Raw genomic sequence first — 19226 nt, forward strand, 5'->3', positions numbered from 1 at the left:
ATGGAATTATCATGTATTACATGATATTTTGAAGTTTATATGTATACACTGTCAAATGAATAAATCTAGTTCATTAACATATGTAGTTTTTCACTTAGTTATCCTTTTTGTGATTAACACAATGTTTCGTTCTCTTAACATTTTTCAAATACACAATGTAGTATTATTAACTTTAGCCACATGCTATACATAACAATATTTCTCAAGCTTATTATTCCATCAAACTGTAATTTCGCATTCTCTGAACAACTCCTCAACGTCTCCTTCTAACTTTCCCAGTCTCTGATAGCCACTGTTCTACCTTCTCTTTTACATAATATCAACTTTTTTAGATTCCATGCAAAAAATGAGATAATGTAGCATCTAACTTTCTGTGCTTGGCTTCTGAAGGGTAACATAATGTCATCCATTTTCATCCACACTCTCCCAAATTCAGGGTTTCCTTATTTACAGCTGAAAAGGATCCCATTGTCTTTATGTACTAGTTCTTTATCCTTTCATCTTTTGACAGACACTTACACGTTGATTCTATATTTTGGCTATTGTGAATTTTGCTGCAGGAAACATAGGAGTGCCCATATCTGTTCCACATACTGTACTGATTTCATTTCCATTGGATATATACATATATATATATATATATATATATATATATCTCACTGGATCACATAGGGGTTCTAATTTTCATGTTTTGAGAAACCTCACTGCTCTCTCTTATAATTCCTGGACTAATTTACATTGCTGCCAACATCGTGCAAGGGTTCCCTTTACTCTGACTCCTTGCCGACTTGGGTATCTTTTTGTCTTTTTGACAATAATCATTCTAAGAAGAGGGAGCTGATAATCTCATTGTAGTTTTGCATTTTTCTGATAATTAGTGATGTTGAGAATGTTTTCAAACACATCTCTTTTATTTAGCAGAATCTTTGTGGAAAATCATCAAACTGCAGTCTCAGAGAGCACATTTTAAGTGTAACATCATTTATATGGTAATATTTTAAAGTTGTCATTCAACTTGTCTTTTAAAAAAAAATTTCCCATTGTATTTGGCCTAAAATAATATGCATCAGTCACCCACATAAATCCTGGCTGTTCAGCCACAGCCCAATCTGATTTGGAAATGGCTGCATGCTTTTACATCATAATAAGCAATGTCTAGAGATCCAAATTTTTCATTCCCTTAGCAACGCTATTTATCATTTTCTTTCCCAGTTTATTATGGCAATCTTAGTAAATGTGAAACAGTATCATAATACATTTGATTTGTGTTTCTCAGAGAATTAAAAATGTTAAAGACTCTCAAATACTAGAAATTTATGTATCCTTTTTAGAGAAAAGATTATTAATGGCCTTTCCATTATATGTTATGAATTAGCTCAGTGGCACCACGCCTGCCTTGCAAGCACAAGGTCCTGAGTTCTATCCCAGGTACCAAAAACAAACAAACAAACAAAATTCAAATACATCTTTATCATTTGCATGCTTTCTTTAGTCTTACATCCATTTTGCAATGATTTTTTGTATATAGTAAGAGATAGGGCTTTAATTTCTCTCTTTTGCATGTGGATATTCATTATTTACACAATGTAATTTATTCAAGAGGCTATTCTTCCTCCATGATGTAAGTGTTTTTTTAAAAAAATCAGTTGATTATAAATGTCTAGGTTTGTTTCTGGGTGCTCTCTCTATGCAGTTCCATTGGTCTATGTGTTATTATCCAAGTTTCATGCTGTTTTCATCATTAACTTTGTATTATGTTCTGGAATCAGATAGTGTGGTGCCTCCAGCTCAGTTATTTTTTTGCTCAAGATTGTTTGGCTATTGAGAGTCTTATGCTTGTATATCAATTTTATGTCTTTTGTCTATTCATATGGAAAATGTCATTACTATTTTGAGAGGGAATGCATTGAATCTTTTGATTTCCTTGGGTGTTATAGATATTTTAACAATATTAATGCTTCCAATCCATGAACAACAGGATACCTTTATTCTTCAATTTTCTTTGTAGTCTTCAATTTTCTTTATTGACAGTTTTTTTTGGGGGGGCTTGGTCTTAAAGTATTAAAAAGGTAATATACAAAAAATAGTGTTTTGTTTTCTACCTCTTTTTTATTTATCATGTCTTTCTCCTTAAGGTTTACATCATTTCACAGAGTCCTATTTCATCATTTTTGCTTTCAAATGAAATAATTAGCTTGTGTTGTATGAGCCAAGAGCAATAACATACTGAACAAGAAACAGAATTTGAGAGTTAAAAGTCTAAACATTTTATCACTTGATGGAACAATGAAAGTAGCTTAAATCTTTTTAAACATTACAGATGTCTGTCATAGGCCTTCGACAAAGGATTTATGGAAGTCTTACAAAATCCATGTTAGCACTGCTGTAACCATTAATACTCGTGTCAACTTCACTGAATTAAGCAACACTTAGCAAATCAGTAAAGCACACTTCTGGGGGTGTGTGGATGGGTCATGGCTCTGTGGCCTTGAGTACTATATATATGGTCCTTCACCCATTTCTCTCTGGCACTGCTCCTGTGCTCTACTTCCCAGCCTTCATGAACTAGGCAGATGTTTCCTCCCTGGTGCCTGCTGACCACTGCCTGAATCCCATGAAACTCTAAGCTGAATTAAACCCTTCCTCCTTTAGGTTGTAGATTTTGGATATTATGCTTCAGGGACAGAAAAGGTAAGGAATACAGAAACTTGGTGCCAGAGAAGCAGAGTTGTTGCTGTCACTTTACCTGGCCATGTGGTTTAGAAGCTTTTGGAACTGTTTTCGTGAGGAGCTGGAAATATTTAGAAATGCTGCCTAGTGGAGCCTTACAAAAGTACCAAGCAGAGCCTGATGAGTGATTCTGGTCAGAGTTCAGAAGACAAGAGTGTTGATTGAAATGTAGACAGTACAAGCCAGGGTCAGGATATCTCAATTGGAAACAAGGCCTCCATGAGCAGTTGGACTAGAGGGTATATATGTGTTTTATTTGACAGAAAATTTTTCTATATTTTGCCCATGTCTTGAGATTTTATAGGAGACTAAGGACAGCGGACTAATTAATTTGGTGAATGAAATTTCAAAATGGCTTAACTTTTAGACTGTGGCATGGATACTGCTGGCTGTGTTTAGCTAGATTTATAGCGAGAATTGTCAACAAAAGCAGTATAGAACAATTTGTAAATCTTAAATTTTGGCTTAGAAGAAGCCATGTGTAAAGGTGAGGTCAGTGACGGTGTGACTGGTAAAGAGATTCTTGACATTAAAAAGAAACCAAGTACTTTGTAAAGGGACAAGAAGAAAGGTGCCTTGAAGTCATCTCAAGAATCAGCAAGACCCCAAGCATTACAGGCTCAAGAGTAGAAAAGTGTCAACTTTTCATTTGAAAAGAGAGTCCATTAGAACTCTGTTCAATAAGGGGCTTCTAGCAAATGGATCCCCTGGGATTGATTTCACCATGCTCAGCCATCCAGGCATTCAGAGTCTGTTGCACCTATGGTCTCAGGGGATCCACCAACTGCTTGAGCTGGCAGCCAACCTTGGCATTATGTACATGATCCTAGTTTTACTGGCATGCAAATGGAAGAATTGTGAGGTCAGGAAGGCTTCCACCCAGATTTCAAAGGAAAGCCTGGGAGGGCAGGCAAGGACCCCCTAGAGAGGGCAGAATATGAAGCCATGGTAATGAAGCCAAAAGTGCAGCAGTGACCTCAGAAAGTCATATGCCAGCAACATGAAACACTGGCTGAAGACAGCTACAGCCCAAATGGAAATGCCCAAAAGAGAGCCCATATGGGCTAAAACAAGCAAGGCCATAGGGTTGGGATTGTCCAAGTCCTCTGGAACTAACATCTCCGCCACCTTGTGCCTTGGGTGCCAGAGATAAAGCTAAAGGACTTAATGTTTGGCCTCCTGGTTTTCAGTCTTTCTTTGATCTGACTCTTTTCTAACCTCTTATTCCTATCTTTTGGAATAAGAATCTTTACCTTGAACCATTGTACCTTGGGATTATGTAACTTATTTTTCCCCCCAGAGTTCTGTATAAACCAGAGTTTTTGGGCTAAGAGTTTGCCTTGAGTTTCTGAAGATAGTTGTCTTTTCAAAAATATTTGAGGGCCAGGGATTTAGCTCAGTGGTTCCAGGGCTTGCCTCACAAGCGCAAGGTCCTAAGTTTGATCCTCGGTACCAAAAAAAAAAAAAAAATTGAGCTTTTGTGACTTTGAGGAAGAGATTATTGTATTTGTAGTTGTGTACTAGATAGTTGTGTTATGTTGGCAGAGTTATGAACTTGCTATTGTCTTTATTGCAAGATATAAAGTATGGTATAAGGAGATGTGTTCTGGTGTGAAGTTGACAAGGTATAGATGGACTAATGCTGACCTGTGAACTTCATTAGGTTAAGAAACACCTAAGAGATTAGCAGAGCATACTTCTGGATGTGTCTTAGCAGGTCATGTTTAAATAGTTAAATTAGAGCAGGATCCTGGTAAGTGAGTTGGCTCTTTGTTAGTAGTACTAACAGTAATGCAAAAAAAAAAAAAAAAAAAAAATATATATATATATATATATAGTGTGTGTGTGTGTGTGTGTGTATTTGAGAAATTAACATAACACTCTTAAAGTGCATTTTTTTGCAGAAACAAATTTGCATAAAATTAGCTAATATACTTTGGCCTAATATTACAGTCTAAAAGGTTGCTAAAAATGAATATGTATTACTAGTTTTCTTGATGGTTAAGGGATATTTGTGTATCCAACTTTATTCCGTGTATTTATTTCAAATATAAATAAAGGGTATACTAGTTTCCTTACTAGGAATATTGTTGTATTTGATTTTGCAAACTCTTTAAATGTCTCAGAAATTCCTGAAATAATTGTATAAATTATGCCAGAATAAAGTGGACATTGTCGCCTTCTATATTTATGTTTAACTTTCTTAACCCTGGAGTTTTAATGGTCTTTCACCTCAAGGTGATTGTTTTTAAATGTAAAAACTACCCCGAAAATTTGTTGAATAGTTTGTTTTGCATTGGGCTTAGGCGTAGTTTCTCTTTCTTCCTTTCTCCCACATCTTCAAACCTTTATAATGCATTTCTGTCCATACACCTCCTTGCCAATGAAGTAATCTGTAAACATGCTTAACAAAATGCAGGCTTACGTAACGCTTGCCTTCATTGCTTAATCACGATAAGGTGATTTTAGCCGAGCCCAGTCCCTGACTGAAATGGCCAGTGTCTTAGGTGCTTTCTTCTTGCTTAAACGTAAGAGTTGATACCCACGACTTAAAGGAGGAAAGGTTTATTTAGCTCACAGTGTGTAGAGGTTTCAGTCCACAGTTGGCGGGCTGCAAGACAGGGCAGCATGGCAGATGGGCGTCTCAGAGGAGAAAGAGCTCATTTTCTTTGGCAGACAAGAAACAGAGAGAGACAGAGGGAGGGGGGGAGAGGGAGAGAGAGGGAGGGGGAGAGACGGGGCGGGGGGAGAGGGAAAGGAGGGGCGGGAGAGAGAGAGGCCATGCCAGACCCTCCTCCAACAGGCTTCCCCTCCCAGCATCACGCTCGGTCACACTGGGCTGTGAACCAATCAGGGACTTAATCCACTGATGCGCATCATGCTCCGATGATCCCACCTGCTTCCCAAAGCCCCACCCCTGAGCACAGGAGGCTGTGCGGGGCGTGCAGGTGGGAGCCCTGATGACCAGTGCCTCCGACGCCCGGTCTCTGGCGCTGTGCAGGGACCACTGGGTCTGGACCGGTGCCTCCCACTCTTGCTCCTTCCACCTTCCTGTCACAGCGCCCTTCACCCCCCCACCCGCACCCCCCCGCCCTTGACACTGAAGCACTGTCCTGACTCTGCAGTGCCTTGGGTGACAAAGCAGGATTCTAGCCTGTTACCTAAAGGGGGCAGATGGGGAATTGGGAGATTGCTTTCTAGCGTCACTTAGCGTCCGTGGCCCCTTACTGTCAGCTCTGCTGCTTGCTAGCTCAGTGTGTTTGTACTGCACTGTACCGGTCACTTCAGAAGAGCCAGGAAAAGAAGCGCCTGCTGGTGTGTTCCACAGCACCATCAGAGGGCTCACCTAGAGTGTTTCTCTCACTGACGACCACCACGTTCACAGTGTGCTTTTCCCTTTCACTGGGAACTCTGTCTAGAATGCGCTTAACTTCTCTTCCTTAGACTGACTGCAAGTTTTAGCTCAGGGCCGCGTGACTTTTCAGTATCGTTTCATTCATGCTCCTGCTCAACGTTTCATTTCAGTTTACTACTTGTCACGTGACCTTTTAGAAATGCAACTCCGGTCCTGTCAATCCCTCTACTTACAATCATTTAATAGTCCGATTCTGCTTGCACAATAAGTTCAAGAGCCTTAGAATATTACACAACGGGCTTAGCAGTCGCTTCTGCACCCGTTTTCCTTTCTCCAAGGCAGAACACAGAGACTAGAGCCCCTCTTTCCCAAGGCAGGTCGCAAATACCCCAGTCTCCCCCTGCCTCTGTCTTGGAGCTTTTGGCCATAAGGAAATTCTCTAACCTTCCTGAGTCTCATAATAGATTATAAGGGGTCGGGCTCTGTGCTCCACAAGGAGGAGCATTGCACAGTCCCTGAAAAGGATGGAGACACCAGGCCTTGATGGGCTTGCCACTCTGCCTGCTAGCTCCAGACCACACCCTTGTTTTCCAGTCCCACAGCTGCAGGGGTGTCCATGCTGCTTTCATCCTCATGCAAGAGTCATCCTAGGAAGCCATAGGCATGGTTTGAAGAGTGTCCAGGTAGCTGAATGTCCACAGGCTCCTGGGGTGAGGTACATCAGAAGGCACCGTGCACCCTCATGGCCTTCTCCTATACCTCGGCCCACACATCTCTTCACCTGTAGCCTTTATAATATTCTTAAGAATAACACAGTAAATGTATATAAATGTTTCCCTGAGTTCTGTGAGCTGCTCAAGGCAATTAATCAAACCAAAGATGGGATCATAGGACCCTCCGATTGTAGCCAAAACACTGTAAAACAAGACCTGTTACTGACGTCTAAGGGGATGGGCAGTCTTGGGCACTTGCACCTCCATATCATTCAATACAATGAATAGAATTTAAAGGAAAACATGAGCATATACATTTGGAGCTAAGAAGATGATATAGAACGGAAAGCAAATCAGTATTTAGAAATCCAATGCACTTGTCATAGAAACTCAAAAGATCATAAAGTATCAGATTCCAGAATCTTAGCCTAAAGCAGGAAGTCAGTAAGAAGCAAAAGGATCTGACACACACCCCTAGATACGAGTGAGTGAGAATGTGAGGTCCCATGGAGCTCAAGGTCTAACAGCTGATGTCTTCAGGCAGAGCCCGAAACCTAGATCTTCTCTCACACTTGTGGCATGCTCTGCCCGCTTCCTTTCTGAACTCTGTCAAAGACTGGGTTTTTCTTCTTTGGAGATCTGGAGCCAGAGACTCTGGACATAAAGACAGGAGACTCAGCTAAGGATACGAGCTAGATCTTCACTGGAATGAGATCAAGAAGAAGTCTGTATGCTAATTCCCTTTCCTGGCCATCTGCAGAATTCTGGCAAGCAAGTGATTGTATGATTCCGTGGGGTAAAATCGAGTGGTGCAAGAGGAAACATTAGTTGATACAAGTTTTTATCAGAGGCAGAAAAGATAGGAAAGGTAATGAAAGGGCCAGGACTTACTTTATCAGATCAGTTACAGCAGTGCTGTCCTATAGAGATGTGAGTCATATATAATTCTAAAATGTCCTGTAACCACAATGAGCAGTAGAAATAAGATGATACTAATGTTAATACGTTGTTTAAAATAATATAAAAATACTCATCTCAACATACAATCAATATAAAAATTAATGAAAGGATAATTTACACTTCTTGCTTAATTTTATTTACATAGAATTTCACTTCCTTCTATTTAAATTCAACTAATCTTCTAGGGAAGTGTAAGGACCTAATAGTTCTTTGAACTATTCCTAGGATTTCAGACCCCGTAGATCTGTCTTTCAACTAAACCTCTGGGTCTCTTTCCTATGGTAGCTCATTTTGTAATACACTGTGATATTGTGAGGTGTCAATCCATACGATGTTGTTCTTCCGTACCCTTCACTCTCTTCTCGGACTGAATATGAGCCTGCAAACTGGAGACAGGCTCAGTGGAGCCAAAGAGCTGACATCATGCTGCTATTTGGGTTTAGGGAAGATTTGGAAAGCAGTCATGAACAACCTGAGACCCTTGTTCTCAGCCCATTGTGGGCAGATGAAGGGCTGGTGAGCTTAGAAGAAAGTAGGAACACCAGAGCTCTGATGCGGAGCAAGTCCCAGGGAGGTCTGTGACTAGCTCCTGAGGGCAGGCTCTTCCTCCAGCCCACCATCAGACAGGGGTGAAGATTTCAGAGCCAGGAGTCTCTGGAAAGGACAAGCCTCAGAGGACGCCTGGCCTGGGAGGAGCCACACCTGCGCGGTGTCACTGACTGGCAGCTGTGTGTAGACAACCACATTACGAGCAGATCCATAGAACTTCATGTCCCAAGTGTCCAGACTGGAAGGTTCTGTCACTAAGTGGGGGACAAGATCATTTGCACAGTGTTCAAAGGACCAAGGAAAGCTGAAGATAGGAAATAGAGTAAGCATGCTTCAAATTCTCACTCTAAAGTATAATATCTGTTGGGAAAAATATGACTGAGCTTTACACCTGGAATGACTGAGAAATATCAAAATTTGAAAGTTTCTTAACAGTCAATATACTATAAAATATTCTGGGTTAGACTAAAGGGGAGCTTGAGGTATAAGCGAAATTTACAATAATAGATTTTCAGGTCTGCCATCTGAGTTTATAGCTGCTAAATTCATTTCCATTTCAAGAATTGCACAAGCATCGCCAAGGTTTCTTGTGATAGTTCTATTTTGGGAAAAGCAAATGAAGACCCTTTCAAGGTCTGTGATAACTTTAGCTTCAGTGAACTTGATATTTCACATTCCATTCATCAGAATACACAGTTATGTTTCCCAGAGTGACAGAAATGTGGGCTTGACATTTATTTTGAATTTTGATTTAACTTTGAAATCTTAGCGTACAACCAATGTTTCCTTTAAAGAAATACGCTCTTCTAAGTTATAGGAGATCCTGTGTTACTTTTATAGTCTTTAGTTCATGTATAGTGCACATATATAAGTGCACACATATGCAATTTGAGTAAATAATTGCGATATCAAAATGGACTGAGAGTTTAATATTTTAGCATGTTTACTTTAGAGACCTAGTTAGCATTTTAGCAATGGAAATTTCTTTGAAATTTATTTTTTGACAAGCACTGTGAAAATATCACCAAATATTTGCAAAGATCTGTATTTGTACCAATTAGAATGTCTTTGTCTTTCAGTAACAAAACACTTCAATAAAATTAACTCAAACATGTAAGCACATGTAATGTTTTTAATATAGCAGGGATTCACTCTGGATTTCAACCAAAAGGCCGAAAAATGACATAGTAAGGATTCAGTGGACAGGATGATTCCAGCTGGTTGATTAATAGACTAAACAGTGGTAGGACTCTAGGCTGGTTTTTCTGTAATTTACTTCGTTTTTAGCTTGAATACAAAGTGGTTGCAGGAATTCTAAGCATCACATCTTTACAGAACAATGCTCAAAGACCGAATCAAGTCACTCTTGGCTCAGATTTCTAAAACTGAGGCGGCCTGTTACTACGGCTGGCTCAGCAGTGGAGACTTGCACGTGCTTCATGGGTCAGCATTTTGTTACACCTCCAACCTTCACCTCTTACTGTCAGGGAGAATCATTGACTTGGGCTAATCAATATTCAGCCTCTCAGCTGGAGCTTGGGAGGGCCCTGCGAGTCACATGAACACAAAATATCTGAGAGAGAAAGTCCGAGCTTGGAAAGGAAGGATTTAGTGTCACGAGGAACAATAATTTCTCCCACAGCGGGTTCATATTTTAATTCATATAACTTTGATTTTTTGAAAATTAAAATATGCTGACATCCCGAATACATTTTAAAAAGTAAAATTGTGGTGGAGAGGATACAATTTCCAGCAGGATACTGAACCCCACTCCTTTCTGTTTTCTTACATAGGCATATTTTCAAAGACAGTAGGCCAACAGGCCCATGCCACTCTAGCCTGTCCTCTGAACAGCATGACGGCGTAGAAATAGCCTTGGTTCTACTTGGCCCCCAAAAGACAGGGGCACAGGCTCCAGTGCAGTGGAATGTACAGTTCGATACCATAAGTCGTGGATTCCCCAGTGGCCGTATTCTACGAGACTGCTCATATGTCTGAGCATTCATGCATCGCTTACACTGAGGCTCATTTAGGGTCAGGGAGAAACGGGGTCCTGCCCCTGGGCCCCCGGGGCTTTGAAATTTCCTTGTTTGAGCATGGCAAGATCTGCTCCTCTTGCCTAATCCAGTTGAGCAAGAGGAGGTGGCCAGCTCTGGGAGGGCTCCGGGCCAGGCCGTGGGTGGGGGGTGGCCGGGGGACTGGGTGGAGGGCTGGGCGCTGGCTTCTGGGAAGTTTAGCAAAGTGTGGAAATGAATGTGACCAGAGAAGTACTCATTTCTGTGCAATTTGTAGAGTGGATTGTAAATTGAGTGATCTGAGAATGCCAAACAACCTTTGGAGGGATTAGAAAAGAATCAGTATTTTTAAAAAGCTAAGTTCTTTGACTACTACTACAATAAAGGGTATGCCCTTACTAGCAACAGTTGAGGTGGAAAAATAGGAAATAAAGAACTTTTCTTTTGTTAACTCTTTGCTTTTTAATGAAAAAAGTCCCTGGGAATTTCTTTCAGAATCTATTATTGAGGCTTCCGTTTTATTGTGAATCATTAAGTACATACCCTTAGGGTTCTTGTTTCTTCAAGCCTCAATAAGTGTTTGTTTTTTCTCACTGCTGACATTCATGGTAAGATGGTATATTTTTATACATAGAAAGAGACAGAGAAATATACAAAGATCTTTTGCAAAAATTTGTACTGCTTAGGAAGTAAATTTACAACTGTCATAAACACCTTTTCATATATGTAGTTGTACTAGGCATAGGTTTAAAGTCCACTAAAGTACTTCCAGACTTTGATTTTGCATTCATTATTTTTGAGTTAAATTTGGTATGCTTTTATAACATGTCAACATATTTGCCCTCAGTTTCTAAATTTAAATGACTCTTTTTTAAACTGGAAAGTTACCAAATAGCAAAAGTGCTTTTGAAATACATCAAGTATGTTCTCATTTTATTTGGGGGAGGGGTGAGGCAGGGTCTCACTTTGTAGTTCGGGCTGGCCCTGAACTCACTGTGTAGCCCAGCCTGGCCTCACTCGTGGCGATCCTCTTGCCTCAGCCTCCCAAGTGCTAGGATTACAGGTCTGCACTACCACGCTCTGCTAGTTCTCATTTTAGCATTAAGTAAAACTTTTGTGCTATGTGACAGAATTGTTAATTCCTATATGTACTTCCTTGTAAAAGGAGTCACTGTATTTAGCAGTTTAATACTAACTGCTTTTGAATTCTAAGGTGAAAACTACATCCTTTTCCTTTTAGTGGCCGAATTAGGAGCTCAATTAATTAGAAAAGTCCTCTCCCTCATCGATTCTGCAGTCCCATATTTGTTTCCCTCCTCACAGTCCTTCCCGCTGGTAGGAATGACCAAATCCCTCTGTGGCTGTGAAGTGTCCTCTGCCTCTCTCCACAGCTGGTCTCTGACTCCTGGATTCGAAGGAGCGGAGGAGCCTCCTTCTCTCTGTGGGGCTCAGCATTTCTCCTTCTATCACCTCTGCCCTTCAGTCATTCCCTCCTCGCAGGGTGACAGCAAACCTCATAGCCTTCCTTGTGCGGGAGTACTTTATCTGTGTGTATGACCACGCTTGTTTCCATTAAATAAGAATTTATTTTATGTATTTTCAGATTGAGAAATCATTGTTCTAGAGAAAGATTAATTAAAATTAAATGACTGTGCAAGCGAACTTGTTGGTTTATTTATGACCTGTGTAAGAAAATAATTCTAAAGCATCAGAAAACATGTCTGCTGAGAGACTGAAATTGATAAAAGTCAAGGATTTAGACAGGAGCAAGAAAATGCTTATACTTTATTCTCATGGTTTCCTTGTAATTTTTGATAGTTTCTGTCAACTACAGGGGTAAACTTAAGTTTATCTATTTCTTACTGATTTTGGCCATGTTTAAATTTATCCAATTTTCCCAGCTTTTCCTGGTGTCAGTTTATATCTTCATAAAAATGTGGCTAAAATCACTTAATTTGTTGTACTCTCCTGGATACATGGGAGCATTTAGCATACATTGAGCACACGTCACTCAGAGAAGGAGGCACAAAGGTCGCGGGTCCCTGGGTCACCCTTTCTCTTCCCAGCACGGGCCACCCTATTCTCCTCCGGAGTCTTCACAGAGCTGTCCTCTGCGTGTGAGCTCCTTGCAGCTGCTTCAAACCTGAGCCTATGCACAGACTCTCACACTGGGTGGTTTTGCCAAGAATTAGTAGCTTCAAAAAGGGAGGTTCATCGAGACATGTGCTTAATGTGCTAAGTACAGACCACCTGCAGGGATGGGAGGCAGCCAGCCAAGCCTGCTCTGAAGCCAGCAGCCACACGTCAAGCCATTTCTGAACTGGGCTTTAGACGGCCGTACTTGGGGGATTTTTACCCTCTTGTGTAAACGCATAGGGAGTTATCCTGTGACATTTCCAACCAATGCATAAATCTTTGAAGGCATTCACTTCTCTAATTAATGTTTATTATGCCAATCTCCAGAGGGGACAAAAATAACTAAGTTGCAAGCTTGTGGTAAATGCTAAGTAACCAGCTCTGGAATGAATGTTCTCGATTAGAGTGACTGCCCACCTCGAGATGGTTGATGAAAATTTCCTAAGATTCATATGCATGCTGTAACTTGTGTTGCAGTGTGCAAAGTATATTCATAAAACCTCACAGGAGGGCTCATGCCTTCTTCCTCTCTATGGCTTGTCCCTGAGCTTACAGTCACCCCAGGACGAATGCCCATTAGAGGGAGGGCGGGCGTGAGATGCATGACTTCAGTGTAGATCCCAGAGACTGGCTGCCTTACGGGATCTGGGAGAAAGCTCCTGCTTGCGGTCTCATTTAGAATGAATTGTGAGGGCCTTATTGCTTCCCAGGGACTTGGTCGTGTGTTGTGTGTATCTGGTGTACCCCTTAGACCCCTCAAGGGCTGGGATTTGTTGCTATGACAAACCTGCACTCAGTCGTTTGTCAGGGCCCTGTCCAGTGTTACCTCCATTTTCTCCTCTGCACAAACCAGGACATTCCTCAAAGCTCTGTTTCTCCCCCAAAGACCGGTGCGTGTGCTGTGAAGCGCTTCTTCGGGGGACAGTGAGGTCCTGAAACGAACACGGGATGACAAAGGTCAAGGGAATGGCTCTGAGAAAGTAATAGGGTTGTCTGTCCCAGGAGTCTGAGACTGCTGCAGTGTTCTTCTAAATGTCCCAGAGGAGGAATTGTTTCTTTTTTTAAAGGGAAGAGCCAGGGTGAAGAGCAGCCCGGTTCCAAGCCGTGTGCGTTAGCAAACTGGTGCTGCCCTCTCGGTGGGAGCACCACCCTCCCTCCGTATCAGCCAGGCCTGCCAGCCACCCCTGGACTCCGGAGATGGAGCTGTGAGTGGGCAGCCCAGAGGTGGCCCCGCTTGGGGTAAACAGCCGGAGTCATCAGTGATGTTCTGGGCTCCTCCACCACCCTGTGTTCTGCAAGCACAGTGCTGACACCTGCATCCTCGCATGCTTTCGTGGGACTTCTGCCCGGCCACTACAACTGCACAGCAGGTGAGCGTGACCCAGCCTACACACGTAAGAGTCACGACCACTGTGCAATCCTGCAGTTGCATGTGACGATCAGTTTTTTGCTTTGTTCCTGGCCAGTTTAGAATATTCTTGGATTTCTCTCCTTCGTAGGGCAGTAGGATACCTGGAGAATTGGAGGGATTTAGACACACTGGCCCAAGCTGTTAAGTGAGAAGTTGTACCTAAGAGAAAGTAGAGTGAGCTGCTCAGGTATAGGCATTTACTCCGGTCCTACCAGTAATGCCTACATTACAAAGGGACACGAGACCATTCAAAAACTATTTGAAATCATCAAGCCCTCCCACATACATATGTGTGTTTATATGCATGCATCAATGATGGAGCATCTTAACAGAGAAACATGCGAAAGAGGGCAAACTCGTGTGCAATAACCTTTTATTCTGAAGGATATTTTTGTCCCAGTAAGACTGTTAAATTGTAGATGGTTTTTCTACCCAAAGATGAAATTATAATGCAGATCCTTATGGAGGCTTCGGACTCTGGGGCAGAGTGATTGTCTTCTCAGTCAGAGGGAACAATCTCTCCTCTCTGCTTGTGATTTCAAGAGTAGCAAGTGGAGGTCACAAGCACTCTCCACTGCTGGCCCTCCTGGCAGGGCCCTAATCAGCAGGTGACTTCTGTGACTTGTTTGAGAAGTGGATTTGCAGCTTTATTTTACTCTCATAGTAAAGAACTCAGTCATGTGTATTGTATTGCCTTGGGCTGCTGGATCTCTTAAATAATAGAGAATAAGGTAAATAAAATATTTCTGAAATTAATCATTAACTGAAAGCAAGTTTTTAATTTGCAAACAATCCCGGAGATGTTTTCATGGAAAGACATGTCTACATAGAATGAAAATATTGGAAAACGGGTACTGGAGCTAGGTGAAGATTTTATAGATTCCAACGATGGTTGTTTTACTCATCACATGTAATCATTTCTCCTAATGACATTTGATTTGGATTTGATTATGATACAGTGTTCTTTAGGAGTAAACAATGCTTGAATGCCTTAACTTTAGTTACTAGGATGATCTTAAATAACTGGAAATGCAGCCCATTGAATTAAAAGACAGCATAGGAGTCAGTTGTTTGCCATTGTTTGAAAATAGGGAAGTAAAGAAAGTGTTAACAGACAGGAGGATGAAATGTTAATACCTGCTCATTCAGGAAAGCAAAACTTTACACCTCGATCTATGATGCTATATCTGTCACTTGAGTAGTTGGCATTGCTATTCAAACATTCTAGATAAGCTGGGATGAAATATATCAACATGAGGTCTCAGGCAGTTACTCTTTTACTATTAATTGACTAGTTCACTGTGTCCAATAATTTCACACAAATGGAAGTGACATACTGTATAGTGAACCTACTAAACATACAATCTTATAATAATGGAAGAAATTTACGAATGCTAGCCCTGTGTAAATGACTTTGTCTCTAGAGAGCTAGACTAGATATTACATCTTGTTCATTGATTCAACAAATAATTGTCTGCCTAATATGTCCTGGATACTGACCACTTCCTGTATTTAGTTTTAGCCATGTAGCACTGTGAATATTCAGATAATTTCAGTACAGATATTATTACTTAATAAGCTAATGGGACACCATTACAGGGACATGTGATAAGGATAAATAAGGGATTGTAATTGTTCATATTTGTTGTTTAAAGATGATGAAAGGTCCGTGGCCTCCTAAGTGTCTGCACTCTGTGGAATCTTAGGTTGCTAAGAAACTCAGTGACTATGGGCTTGCTATGGCAACCCAATTTTTCAGTGAATGCAAAACTCACTTAGCTGGCATTGTGCTAAATCTCCATATTTTGCTGGTAAGAACATTCAGATAATCCCCTTTATCATATCAACATTTTTATTATTTATACAATGAAGCTAAATAATATTATAATCTACTGAATTTTGAAAATAGTTGATAACAGATTGTAACTACATGACAATTAAGTTAAAATTTTGTATGCATTTTTAAAATTTCAAATGTATAATGTTTGTTGGTTGCTATCCTATTTTGCAAATTTATATAGATAGATATATAAGATTTGCATTAAATTAAAAACATGATAAAAAGCCAGCACAGCATGTTATCCATGGGCTAGTTCAAATTTCAATAATTTGATTTAAATTATTAGTTCTAAGTAAATAACCTATAAATCTATAATATAATTTAATGACATTTTTATGTTAATTACAAAGTCCTTATTCACAGATCACATAAGGTTATTGTTATTGCTCTTTAAAATATTACGTTTAAAGTAATATACCATGCATTTGACACACAGGTGCACTAGAACCTCCTTCATGTGCAAAGCACACTTTGTAATCATGGAGATGTTGGGAAACAGCTCTCATCTGAAGTCTGGACAGTCATTTACTGTAGTGCATTCATAAACACACTGTCCTTTCTGATTTTAATTGTAAGTGTAGCTTTTATTGCTCGACTCATTGCTCCTCTCTATGAACTGTAGTCTCTGCCCCGTCCATACGGTGTGTGTCTATCTTATCTCTCTATTGATTCCAATGTTTGTGTTTATCAAATCGATAGCAGAGTAGAGCCGGCAGTCTCTCCTGAGACATGATGCCTACAAGGCCCTATTTGCTGTCCTCCTCTCCTGGGCTTTAGCATTTATGCAATTTGCTTTGATATTTAAGAGTTCATCCTATTAAAGTTTCTCTTGAATGAAAGAAGCAGTGGCTCAGATTTTTACAGGGCATGCTACATTTGATACTTTCCAGTTTGCTCTAGACTCTATTCATTTCTATACAGTTCCACAAACGATCCCGTTTTGCATCCTCTAGTGTGTTAGTCCAGCTAGGCAATGCCTCTGTGACAATAACAGGCTTCATGCCACAGATGGAAGCAAGTACAGAGATTGAATTTAATTAACTGCCTTTAACTGCCCTCTGGAAGCCAGTTCCTAGGGTCCTTCCTTCTCCAAGGCTTCAGGACGAAGCCATATTGAGCCCCTCCCTGATAGAGCAGCCCTGCTGGTTAGACTAAATGAGTGGGCCAGGGCACTGGCCGATGCAAAGGAACCTAACTTGTATCAAGGGACCATGGACTCGTGTAACCCTGCATAAGGAGACAGTACGTTGGCTTATACATACTAGATGGTAGAGCACAACTACGCAGGAGACATGGAAAGTATTTGTGATCTGCCAAAACAAAACAGTACAACACAACTGCTTATCACTCATCTGTATTTAATGTTTCCCCATGCTCTCTGGTATGACTGAATTATTAAAATACATTTTAGAAAACTTCACTGTAATAAAGGTGTGTACTCCTGCCCATGGGCACTTGACTATAGTTAGTGCACCGGTTCATTTTGTGTAGGAGCCTACGACTCATTGCTGTGTTGCAGTTCTTCAGTGAGTATCTGGAATGGAAACTTACAGCATTACATGAAAATATTTTCTAATGTGGAATAATAAGATTATATATCTGTTTAATACACTAAGAGTTTTTGCTTCAAGGACACAGTATGTTCTTTTATACATCACGTGCATGCTGTCTACTGAACACAAAAAATACATATCTGCCCAAATCACCAGGCCTTTTAAACTTGATCTGGGTGGCTTGAAAATGCACAGATCCCTCATCTCCTACCACGGGATTAATGCACTCGTGTCTCTTTTTAAGCTATGCTTTGAGGCTTAGTTTACTCATCATCCATAGAATGAACATTTGAGCACCTGTTAATCTCTGGAATACAATAGCAGCACTACCAGTATGGTTCCCACAGAGGACCCTGTAGGTTTACTGTGATCCACGCCCTTGCTACACAAGAAAGAAAAGACACGACAAATGAGCTCTTGGGAATCCTTTTTATGTGTGGGACACTCAAGAGGTCTGGAAACAGAAGCATAAAATATAGACACACGGTATTTTCTGTGCTTTATTTTATATTAATTTCTATCTATGTTGGATGCAGTATAGAAAACCATACTACAGGAACATTATGGTTTCTTTTTTACTTCCACTTTTAAAAAAAGCACTACTGGTTAAGCCTGTTTCCTGCTGATACTAAATAAGCTAAAACTGGTGGGATGTTTTAGTTGGGTAGAAGGCATGTGATCTGAAGCCCATATTTACATGGAATTTCAGGGCTTAGGTGTCAACCTTGACCAGCTGGGTGCGTACATAGATGAGTGGCCCACATGACTGAGAACTCCAGTTAGCACTTTCAGGTACAGTTGGATCCAGCTGTCAGCTCCTTAACTCTGCTCTTCCACACTCCTGGGGTGTTGGGTTTGCGCCAGGCTGGCCACTGCTGTCATCAGTCCCCACTGGCGGCATAGCTGCCTGCATCCTTATTCTTACGTATGGGGCAGGGGTGGGGATGGAGGAGAGGTTACAGCAGAAAATCACTTGTCACCAGTTTTGAACAAAAAGCATAGCTGTGATGAACCCTCAGGGAAAATGTGTGTTCTTGCTACTCCCTAATTCACTGAATAAAAGGAAATACTAGGTAGAACACTGGCAGTTTTAGAGGTGATGCCATGCTAAGATGGGCACATCAAGTTACAGCAGTGGCTTCCGGTTGTTTGCTTGTCGGTGCGCAGGGGCAACTCACGCGGCAAGGGGTGCATGCTTCTCACTCACTGAGGACCCAGGAGGTCGAAGCTGGAGCAGAGCTAGTGGTCTTTCCCCAGGAAACTCTCAAACATATGAAAGTTCCTAAACATACAAAACTGTCCTAAAGACAATTTAGTCACTGGAGATGCCTAAGCTTAGATTTACTCGTTCTGTTGTGTTTCATCTCTACAAACCGAAGCGAAGTCCTCACAATGCATCTTACTGTTCATATATTGTATTCTTCAAATATTAACATTGCCTATTTCTAGTTTTGACTTTATCCTCCTAGGATTGGATAAAGATTGCTTGAAAGACATGTTTTCAGTGGTGGCTACTGTATCATGGAAAGAAAAGGATTTCCAAGAGATGCATTTGCAACACAACATTTCAAAGAAAAAAAATCACCACAGTTCTAACCCAAATGACATGGCAGAGAAAGTTCAATAAATGACACAGATGTAACCCTCATGTTTGAATTTCCATCTTTTCCTAGTACATGTATAGTATATGGAGAAAGCAAGCACCAAGATAAGGTTTGATTTTGAATGAAATATTTTTTATAATAGTGAGAGGCAATTGTGTGTTGAGTTCTCGTGGCTGCCGCCCTAACACAGAGACACCTGGTGAGTGTGTAAAAGGGCCCCTGAACACATAGACACCCGGTTCCTTCTAGTTCAGGGGTGTTTGTGCTTTTGTATGTGAAATTTCACTGTTAAGTTAGATGTACATACAAATTTATATGTCTGAAATCATGTCATTTTGAAAGAAAATTAAGACAGAAAAG

The 19226-nt window shown here is 40.8% G+C and overlaps 1 protein-coding gene across 8 annotated transcripts in view; it reads left to right on the forward strand.

Annotated features, from left to right (window-relative positions):
- Cd36 (CD36 molecule (CD36 blood group)) overlaps positions 1-19226 on the forward strand; it is a 99627-nt gene that overhangs the window by 39872 nt on the left and 40529 nt on the right. The window contains exon 1 of one of the 8 annotated variants that reach the window (XM_087206732.1): positions 2528-2691. The exons of 6 other annotated variants lie outside the window; for them this stretch is intronic. The gene's annotated coding sequence lies outside the window, so the exon portion shown is untranslated. Of the gene's footprint in view, positions 1-2527; positions 2692-13525; positions 13829-19226 lie in introns of those variants that run through there. One more of the 8 variants, XM_087206730.1, reaches the window with a different exon arrangement.

Source organism: Heterocephalus glaber, unplaced genomic scaffold (genome assembly GCF_053883595.1).
Source record: "Heterocephalus glaber isolate CG9 unplaced genomic scaffold, H.glaber_assembly_v1.0 deba00000676, whole genome shotgun sequence".
In the NCBI taxonomy this organism is placed as follows: domain Eukaryota; kingdom Metazoa; phylum Chordata; class Mammalia; order Rodentia; family Bathyergidae; genus Heterocephalus; species Heterocephalus glaber.